General features: G+C 27.4%; 1 long non-coding RNA gene across 2 annotated transcripts; it reads right to left on the reverse strand.

Moving 5' to 3' along the window:
- Positions 1-7,217: 7,217 nt before the first annotated feature.
- LOC136076575 (uncharacterized) lies at positions 7,218-10,494 on the reverse strand. 2 transcript variants are annotated; one of them, XR_010636390.1, is made up of 3 exons: positions 7,811-10,494; positions 7,673-7,741; positions 7,218-7,398 (listed from the first exon to the last, which is right to left on the reverse strand). It is a non-coding gene; the product is annotated as an uncharacterized LOC136076575 (long non-coding RNA). The 2 variants fall into 2 exon arrangements; XR_010636391.1 differs by lacking the exon at positions 7,811-10,494 and having other exon boundaries at positions 7,673-7,800.
- Between the last annotated feature and the right edge of the window lie 152 nt (positions 10,495-10,646).

A 10,646-nucleotide genomic window follows, 5' to 3' on the forward strand; every position in this document is an offset into this window, starting at 1 on the left:
AAGTTGTTCCAGAAGATGCGAATAAGCCTCAAATGATAAATATCTTTGCATTAGTGCAAAACGTAACACTTTTAAAGAATATTGAGATCGACCTTTAGATTTAAAAAAGATTAGTTTTGAAAGTTCATTAACTAAATAATAGGAGTATCCTTCAACAAGATTGTGTATATAAGACACCAAATTATCTAAAATAGATAAACTTGTGAGTTTACAATTGTTGATAGTTCTAAATCAATGAGGAAGTGGAAGTGGACAACTTTTATAATGCAGTTTTACATGCAAATTGTTATCAACACATATTGATTCAATAAAAGGAGTGGAGTCTACAAAAAACAAACGATAATATAAAACAAAACTTTCATATATTTGAAAACTAAATCCATTTGGAGAGTTAGATTCATGAAGCATATCAATGTTTTTTATTTTATCCATTTCTTGAAATAAATGAATTTCATCTGGGATAGTAGAATCTCGTTTAGTTGGTGGTTTACGAAAGGTAGAAACTTTAGGCATTACAGAAGATGGAATACAAGTTTCTTCAGAATAAATAGATGGAACAGGTTTTAACTCGTGTTTTAAAGTAACTCGTTTTCCATATTTTAAATACTTTTCTTCAAAATGATCCATGCAAATAACTGAATGTTTGCTTCAATTCCATCTTTTCTGTTTACAAATTTAATCCATTTTTCTTCTAAGCTAGTTTCTTTGGGAAAACTAAAAACAGCTTTACTTGCAAAAAGAAAACTAGATTCACGTTTTTTAAGTTTATAGCCAGTTCGACAATTAACCACTGCGCATTTATTTACCATAGTTCTCACAACTAATTTGGAAACTTGATCAACACAACGTCGTTGGCGAAAAAAACACTGAAAAACTGGCCTTTAAATTTTTGGCCTATTTATGGCAACATATCCGGCCGTGTTTAAAGTAGGCAATGTTCGAAACTGTTATCAAGGTTAATTTTTTTAGCAGTACTTTGCGCTTTTAAATTAATTGCGTTTTCCAAGGTTATAGGGGCTTTCTCATAAGAACTAGTGATATTGTCGCATAAAATTTTTTCATAGTTTTCTGTTGTGAGTTAGTAAATGTTATTTGTTTTATCAGCAAAAACCAATATATAAGAGTTTGATTTAATTTTTTTAACATCTATTTTTAATTCTGTTTGAAATTCGTTTTCTATAGGACAAAACTTTATTGTTTTAATTAAATGCAATAGATAATTTTCAAAATTAAAGGTAGGGCATTTTTAGGTTTAAATCCATAATTATCTTGTTTATTATTAAATACATCATCTGTTTTAAATCTTTGTTTTAAATCTTTGTTTTAAATCTTTGTTTTAAATCCATTATCTTGGTTATTATTAAATACATCATCTGTGTTTGTATTTGGTTTCAAGAAAAAATAAATTGTTTTAACTACAATTTTGTTTATAATTTCAATATCGTTAATATCTCAATTCCAAATGCTATTTTATAAATGCATCTGTTATATTTTAAATGTTAAAAATTATATATTTGAAATGAATTGTAAAATATAGTTTTACTTAATATTTGATAATTGTATTACTAATTTAATATTTAACACAAATGAATTAGCCTAAAAAATATTTAATAAGGAATACTTAATAAACTTAAACCTTTGGAAACGTTAAGCATTACTTTTAAAACTATTTTACATTTTAAAACACAAAAACTTAAAATACTGAAAAACTGGCCTTCTAATTTTCGGCCTATTTATGCAACATATCCGGCAGTGTATAAAGTAGGCCATGGTTTCGAATCAATTGCCTCTGCCCAAGCCTTCGTAACACTAAAAGACTATAAACCAAATTTTCAAAACAAACTTCCTTGAAGGTTATTGGTTCCCTCAAAAAGTGAGATTGGACATGTAAGCAAAATTAAATTGGACAAAATTTTTAATATCCTTAGAAATAAGTTAAACTTGCAACATTAGAAAAATACCACTGATGTTATAAATTGATTCTCATAATCGAAAATAAAAATGACTGAACATTTATACAATTTGACATTTACGATTTTTTACCCTCAATAACTGCAGATATTTTAGATTAAAACAGTTGAATTTGCAAAAAGCCACACATCTATTCCTGAAGAAACGATCCGTATAATAAAACATTGTAGAAAAAAATAACTTTATTTTAATTTGTGAATTTGTTGGACTATGCATTTTAGATTTATTAAGTAAAATAATCAATATAAATGGTTTAGGCCTTTATCTCGACGATAGTTTAATAGTAATGCAAAAAAAATACGGTTTACAGCTCGATAAAATTAGAAAAGATATTGTAAAAATTTTTTTTAATATTAGCTTTTAAATCGAAATAAACATAAATTCAAAAATTGTGAACTTTCTTGATGTCATATTTAACCTCTCTGAAAAGTCATATAAGCCTTTCAAAAAACCAAACGATGTATATTATTATTAACTCAATTATTATTGTATATTAATTTTAACTCAAATCATCCACCCCAAATTCTAAAACAAATCCCGATTTCAATTAATAACAGGCCAGACCAAAACTCCTCTAATGAAAAAGTATTTAATTCCTCCAAACGAATATTTGAAGATGCCCTTAAAAAAAGTGGTTTTGAAAATTTTGAACTCAAATTTCACCCTGAAAAAAAGGAATATAAAAAAGCGAAACAGAACTAAAAATGTAATTTGGTTCAACCCTCCATTTAGCAAAAATGTTTCCACTAACATTGGAAAAGTGTTTTTAAAATTGATCGGTAAGCAACTCCCACCCTCTAATAAATTACATAAAATTTTTTATCCAAATACAACTAAAAGTTAACTACAGTTGCACAAAAAATATGGAAAGAACTATAAAAGGTCACAATAATGCTTTGTTAAACAAAAAAAAAATCCTAAATGAAAAAACTACAGAAAATTTTAATTGTAAACAAAAAAACAATCGTCCAATGAGTGGAAGTTGTTTATCAAAAAATGTGGTATATAAATGTGTTGCATCCTCTAAGAATGTACCTGATAAACAATATATTGGCATAACAGAGGGTGAATGAAAAAAACGTTTTGCCAATCTTTTAAAAGTAAAAAGTATTCAAAAGACACCATGCTGTGAAAATATATATGGTAATTAAAAGATAAAAATATTGATGATTTTATACTGAATTGGTCCATTTTTAGAACAGCGCCTGCATATAACAATATTTCTAAAAAATGTATACTATGTCTACAAGAAAAATCTATAAATATAGAAATAATTACCCATGCAAACCAAGAAAGTTTATTAAACAAAAAATCGGAATTGATTTTTAAATCCAGACACGAATATAAGTTTTTTCTATAAAACTATAAAAATAAGTGAGCTCAAATAATAGTTAAATCCCCCTTTTAAAAATATTTTTTTAAAAAGCATATGTAATTATTTCAAAAGAATTATTTTCATAATCGTTTCAGCAAATTGCAGAAATGTGTGAAAATTTACAATAGTTGAGACATTTGCAATTTACAGTAATTAATTTTTTGGTATAAATTGAAGTTTTATTAATTTGATCATTCATTTCTGATGAGTCTTTTATTGATGAAACACAATTTTAATTTAAAAATAAATTTCAGTTGATTTTCTAAAAAAAAGTCTTTTATTGATGAAACACAATTTTAATTTAGAAATAAATTTCAGTTGATTTTCTAAAAAAATCTAAAAAAATTATATATATATATATATATATATATATATACATATATACATATATACATATATATATATATACATATATACATATATACATATATATATATATATATGTATATATATATATATACATATATACATATATATATATATATATATATATATATATATATATATATATATATATATATATATATATATATATATATATATATATATATATACAAGATCTATATATATATATACAAGATCTATATATATATTTATTTATATATATTCAAGGCCTGCAATATTGAAACTAGTAATGCGTTTTCAAGAGCATGGCTCTGTAAGTGATAAGTCTAGAAGTGGACAAGGTTGTTCAAGAGAACCCAACCATATCCACTCGAAGGCGTTCTCAAGAACTTGTCATCTCACGGAGTTCTCTGCAGCGCATTTAAAGAGACTTTAGTGCAATTTTTACAACCACCAAACTTTCAAAAACGACTAAATTATGCTGTCAGGTTTTAGAGAACTGCAAGAAATGACAATGAGTTTATTCACACGTTCTCCTGATTTGACAGCACCAGACTTTTGGTTTTGGGGATATCTTAAAGACAAAATGTATGCAAATAAGCCCCGAACTATTCAAGAGCTTAAGGCAAACATACGACAGTAAATCATTTCCCTACAACCTCAGATGTTAAGAAGTGTCATGGAGATAAAGTGTTTTCAATAAAAATTTTCACATGTAGTCTTTAGTACGATCCAAGCAGAGAAACGCCTTTCATATCCGTGAGCCTAAAGTTAATACTTAATTTGTTCAATTTGAATAAATTAGTTTTATTTTTCAAACCTTAGTAACAAAGTCTGTGAGATTCTGAATGTGTTTCGTATTTCTTTCCATTTCGCACTCGATTTCCTCCGTCGTCACTGCTGCAAAGTTACGGTTATTCTAAATTACAAAAATCATGAATACCGTACCGTGCCTTTAGTGAAAAAAATGATATTTATATCACGTTTTTAATAAAATATATTCATTCCTTCAAATTGACAATGTAAAACCAACAATCGGCCCCCAAACATAATTTCAAAAGGTGAAACTTTTGTTGATGTTTGTCTCTCGACTCGCTATGGATATAAAATAATGTCAATTTATTCATCACAGTTTGATTGGTTCTCCTCAATCAGTTTTCTTAATTTACTAAATAAATATAAATATTATACATATATATATATATATATATATATATATATATATATATATATATATATATATATATATATATTTATATTATATTTATATATATATATATATATATATATATATATACCTTTTTATGTTTTTGTTTGTGTTTTCGTCTTGCCCGTTAGATTGTGGATGATATACTGCCGTTTTTCTTTTTTCAATTCCGAGCAACAGGTAAAATTAGTAATTTAAAAAAAATATAAAAAAAAATATACATTTAAAAGAACCACGTTGTTTAGGGTACATTGATTAAGCCTATTTTTAATAATTCATTACTTTTTTTCTTACTAATTTTAATACTGTTTTAATCTAACTGATTGAAAAACTCAGTTCCATTGTCAGTTATGATAGCTGACGGAAAACCGAAGGTTGTGACCAACTTAATTATAGCTTTAGCCACTGTTGCGGCTTCTTTATTTGGCAAAGCATATGCTACCGGCCATTTTGAAAACAAATCAGTACAGCTTAGGAAATATTTATTGTCCATTTTTGTTTCAGTAAAGGGCCCAGCAAAATCAATCCCAACAATCTCCCATACTCGTGATGTCTAAAAAAAAGGATTGCTTTGCACTGTCAAAAAAAGTTTGGTGATACTTTGGCATTTAAAAAAAAGGTTTTTTACCTTTATTGAAAGTAATGGCTCGACCGATGAAAGAAGCGTACCCGACCTTTGACATCGCTGACATTGCTTTACCTATTACAATCAATATTGGGCCAATAATACTTTTCGATTATTTTTAATCTTGTTTTAGTTTCTTCACTGTGTCCTCCCAAAGGACTATCATGCTCAGCCGTAAAAACTTTAATTCTTTCATCCACATTAAATATAACTTCCGCTAGAAAGGGTATGCCACATACTTTTAGATTACGTCTTAGCAGACCATCTTAAAAAAACTTGTTCTTCAATAATTTTGACAAAAACGTTAATTTTATTTAAAATGTTATACTTTATTATATTATCAAAAGGTACCTTTCATAGCTTTTTGACAATTTCCTAAGACTGCGCTTTTGATTTACTCCATAGTCTTCAGGGTACTTCTTATCTGTGACATATTTGGAAATGTGATTTAAATAAATAACGTTTCCTTCCATTTTTTTTATTTTGAACTATAGCTTGTGACTTTTTAAATGCAAACGATACATGTTCAATTGTAACCTTTGTATGTTTTCTTTTGTAATCTTTATATGTTTTCTTTTGTAACCTTTATATGTTTTCTTTTGTAACCTTTGAATATTTCCAATTGTAACAGTTGTATGTTTTCGGTTGTAAGTATGTTTTCGGTTGTAATTTACGATATATTAATAGTAAAAGAATTTACAAAATTACCTTCTAAACTTTAATTATTTTATTTTATTCTTTAAATATTTTGTTAGTATAACCTTTCTTGTTATCATGGGAGGTATGAATTTTCGTGAATTAAGCTTTAGGGCATTCGAGACAAATAAAAATATACTTTTAGAGAATCATTTAGATCCAGACGTTAATTTTTTTAACGCTGATGAAATAATTAGCAACATATGCCCTTCTTATTATAATTCCGATATTTCTAATCTTTCTGCTGATATAGATATTAATGAGTTCTCTATTTTAGACCTAAATATTAGGAGCTTTCAAAAAAATTTTGATAAATTTAAAGATTTTTTATATAGTGTTTTAAATTAATTTTAAAATTATTTGTCTCACAGAGACCTGGTGTCGAGATAAACAAGTTGAAAAAGATTCAAATTTTCAACTACAAAACTATAAAAATATTCATCAAGTCAGAAATACTGAGACAGTAGGTGGAGGAGTATGTATTTTTTACTCTTTAAATTTTAAACCGCTTACGCAATTAGTAATGATTGCAAATCATTAACGATCAAAGTTATAAATAAAATCACTAAAAACATCATTGAATATGTTGTGTACCCCAGTGAAAAAGCGCACATGGGATACGCGTGGATTTTTCCCATATGTAACCCATGTGGGGATTATTATTTTGTCCCATATGGGTTTCATATGGTAAATCCCACATGGATTCCATATGGTAAATCCCATATGGGATACGCGTGGGTTTTTACCATATGTAACCCATATGGGGATTATTATTTTGTCCCATGTGGGTTTCATATGGTAAATCCCACATGGGTTTTATGTGGTAAATCCTACATGGGATATAGGTGGAAAATACTACATGTTATAGATAATAGTCCCATTTAGTATTCAAAATGTGTAGCATTTTTGATCTTCTACATGTGATGTTTTCCACCTATAACCTATGTTGGATTTACCTTAAACTATTATGAAGAAATTTTATAAAATTAAAAAACGTGTTGCAAAATGAATTTATTTTAAATTAAATGCTATTAATCAATACATCCAAAATGAATATTAAAAATATTATTTTTTCTTTTGCGATTTACACGCCGTTTTTTGTCGATTGAATTAATTGAATCGCTTTGGCTTGCATAATACCAAGGTTTTTAGTATCTTCTAACTTTCTTCAAACATTTTCTAAAAAAAAAAATATAAATACAAATATATATAAATATACATATATATATATATATATATATATATATATATATATATATATATATATATATATAGAGAGAGAGAGAGAGAGAGAGAGAGAGAGAGAAAGAGAGAAAGAGAAAAAGAGAGAAAGAGAGAGAGAGCAATTTTAATAAGGAACCTTATCAGTCGAGCAATTTTAATTATTAGCCAAGTTGAAGTCATTAATGACTACAATATTTCACAAATAATTATTTCTAAATTTATTACTTACAATGACTAACGTATTATGGGTAATTGAACACATATTATGCGTAATGAGCTTGAACCCATGAGGAGAATCCTGAAAAAAAGTGATCAATTAGGATAAGTAGTTAAATAAAAAAAGAAAAACAAAAATGTAAAAACCTACTTTTTCAATGATGTAGACGTTGGGTGCAACAGCCACTGGATGCAAAAGTATCTTTACTTTTTCGTCACACACACGGCCTTCTATAATAACAGGCCTTGACATCGCTAAAAAATGCCGTTGATTCAAGCAAAAAAAAAATGTTTTATCAAAATATCTCAACAGGGTAAATATTTACAAATCCAAACATATTGAGAGACATATAGGCTAATGAGAAAATAAAAAACATAACAAGTAAATAGCATAACAAATTACAAAACTAATTTTCACATAAATTATGATAGCTTTAGTATTTTGGGAGTGGTAATTAGTGAGTAAGTCTTTAGCAGATTATTAGAATATACTCTGCATTGTTTTTTTGTGATTTTAAATTTATATTTAGCAGCAATGAACTGAAACACAAAAAGTTCTGCATAAAGGGTCAGTAGCACCTTGAAAAAAAAAAAAGCAAAATATTGACCATTGGACAAGAGTATCAGAAGGAATTTCAAGTCCGCCTCTGTTTAGGCTATACAGATAACTTCCATATTTATAATAATAATTGGTAGAATCATCATAAATTTTTATTTCGCTTTTTTACACATAGCCAGCTATGTAAACTATAGCCACTAATGTAAATTTATTAACTGAGCTTTCAAGATCATGTATATTATCCAGAAGTTCTTTTTCATCAGTAGAAATATCTCTAAAACATATGTCACAAGTATGACTATCGATACCATCAACAGGAGTCAAGTTGTAATATCAATTTAGTATGTTGAATATTAATTTTTTCAAATACAGATTTAGCGTTTATAAAGTAAGTACCTCCAAATCCCTGTCGAAGCTTAGAAAAAGCTTTTTCAAGTGGATCTGTTGAAAACCAACCTAATAAGACATACTTAGCTCCATTACTCAACAAAGTTTCTATGAGATCAATAAAGCCATAACATAAATGCGCTATTGCATTGCGTTTCATAAAATTTGATAGTTCAGCAATATCTCGTAGCAGTTGTAACTGTTGATCACCAGCTGAGTGGATTTCTCCGCATAATTCATTTTTAAACCGAATGCCAGCACCAGGTGCTTTGACATTAACAACATTCGAAAAAAAATTATTTTTTTAATAAATACAGCAGTACCTTCAAATGCTTTATTTTCAATCTCTTCAAAAATTGAAGTTCGTCAGTCTTTTCTGTCAACCAATTGTTTCGTATAGATTTTATGAGATGCACATAATCATACAATAAATATATACCTGATGTTGTTAACCATGGTTTACTATCAACTGTTTTAAACATTCCAAAAAATCTTTGATTTACACGGTTACCATCAGTAATTATTACCAGTGTCTTACTATTTTCAATATTATTTATCGTATCAACAATTTGTTGACATTGAGTAAACTGAAATTCAGAGGAAAGATTTGCAACAGGTTGAGCTCTACATATAAATTCTGGACCTCCAAAAAGACATTTAATCATAAATGATAAAATTGTTTTAGCTAACTTTTCAGGGTAGTTTACTGCTTGACCAAACAAAGCACCTCTTTGGTAAAGTAATGAAGCTTTGACATAGACCTCATCAATTAGTAGTATGGAAGTTCTTTTCAATGGATTTAAATTCATAAAAATACTATTTATGAAACTTAGGTCCTCCATTGAGCTTATTTTTGAAGTCAATCGTGTTAAAGTTCTTATACTTGGCAACTTGTAGTAAATACACAAACAATCATGTAAACTTTGTCGCATAGCAAAATACTCATATGCTCTATATATAATATCTGAAGTATATAAAACGTTACCAACATTAACTTTTCTCATACCATTAAGGTGTTCGAATAGAATATTTGACTGAAGCGAACTTTCTTTATTTTCTAAAAAACTAACTGCTTCAAACAAAGCTGATTTTGTTTTTATTAACTTTAATTTGTTTACAGCTAAAGATGAAATATTACAAGTTGTGCCATTATGGTTAGCTACAAATGAATATTAATTAAAAATTACTAAAATAAATAATGGAACACCAAGTTTGTACATTTTTGATTGTATGTGTAAACTTTTTTTATTAAGCTGGAAAATAATAACATCTTTATTATCACTTAACAAAGATTGAATATCGTCAAATATAAGTTCATCCTCTTTTAGAAAATCATTTAACTCATCTGGTAAAATGCTTCCGAAACCGCTTAAAGTTACAGTTTTTCTAACTTTACTTGCTGGTGTGGCTAAACAACTAGGCGGAATATTTTTAAAAACAGATGGTGGGTTTAAAGGTCGTTGCTTTCCATATTTGCTTTCAAAAGGTGCTTCATTTGGCCAATGCAGTTGACATACTGCTGTATAGTCTGTAACAATAAAACCAGTTCTTAGGATAGCTTCACTACATCTTTTTCTCTCCTGAAATTTCTTCGGGAATTTATAAGTTTAGGTACGTGTGTAAAAATTTCAAACCATTTATTTATTCAAGTTTTATATATGGTTCGAAAGAGCTTTGAATTTGTAATAAAATAGTGAAAAATTTATGAAAAAAGAATCATTATAAAAAAAGTTATGCTCTTTTAAGTAACATTATTTTTTATGAAGCATTGCTTAAGAAAAATGCAACTTACGTATAAAACTCGCGTTCGGCTAACGGCAGCTTTGTAATAGAATCATTGTTAATTTGCGCTTGATTTTGCATAGTAAAATGTGCAAAACGATTAAAAAACGTAATTAAAAAAGTTTCGAATTTAAGTAACAAAATATTTTTAATGATTAAAACGTAATAGTAAAATTTATAACAAAATCTTATAAAATATGCATAAAAAAATATCGCGTTTTTTTGCAATATATATATATATATATATATATATATATAT

Source organism: Hydra vulgaris, chromosome 02 (assembly GCF_038396675.1).
Source record: "Hydra vulgaris chromosome 02, alternate assembly HydraT2T_AEP".
Lineage (NCBI taxonomy): Eukaryota > Metazoa > Cnidaria > Hydrozoa > Anthoathecata > Hydridae > Hydra > Hydra vulgaris.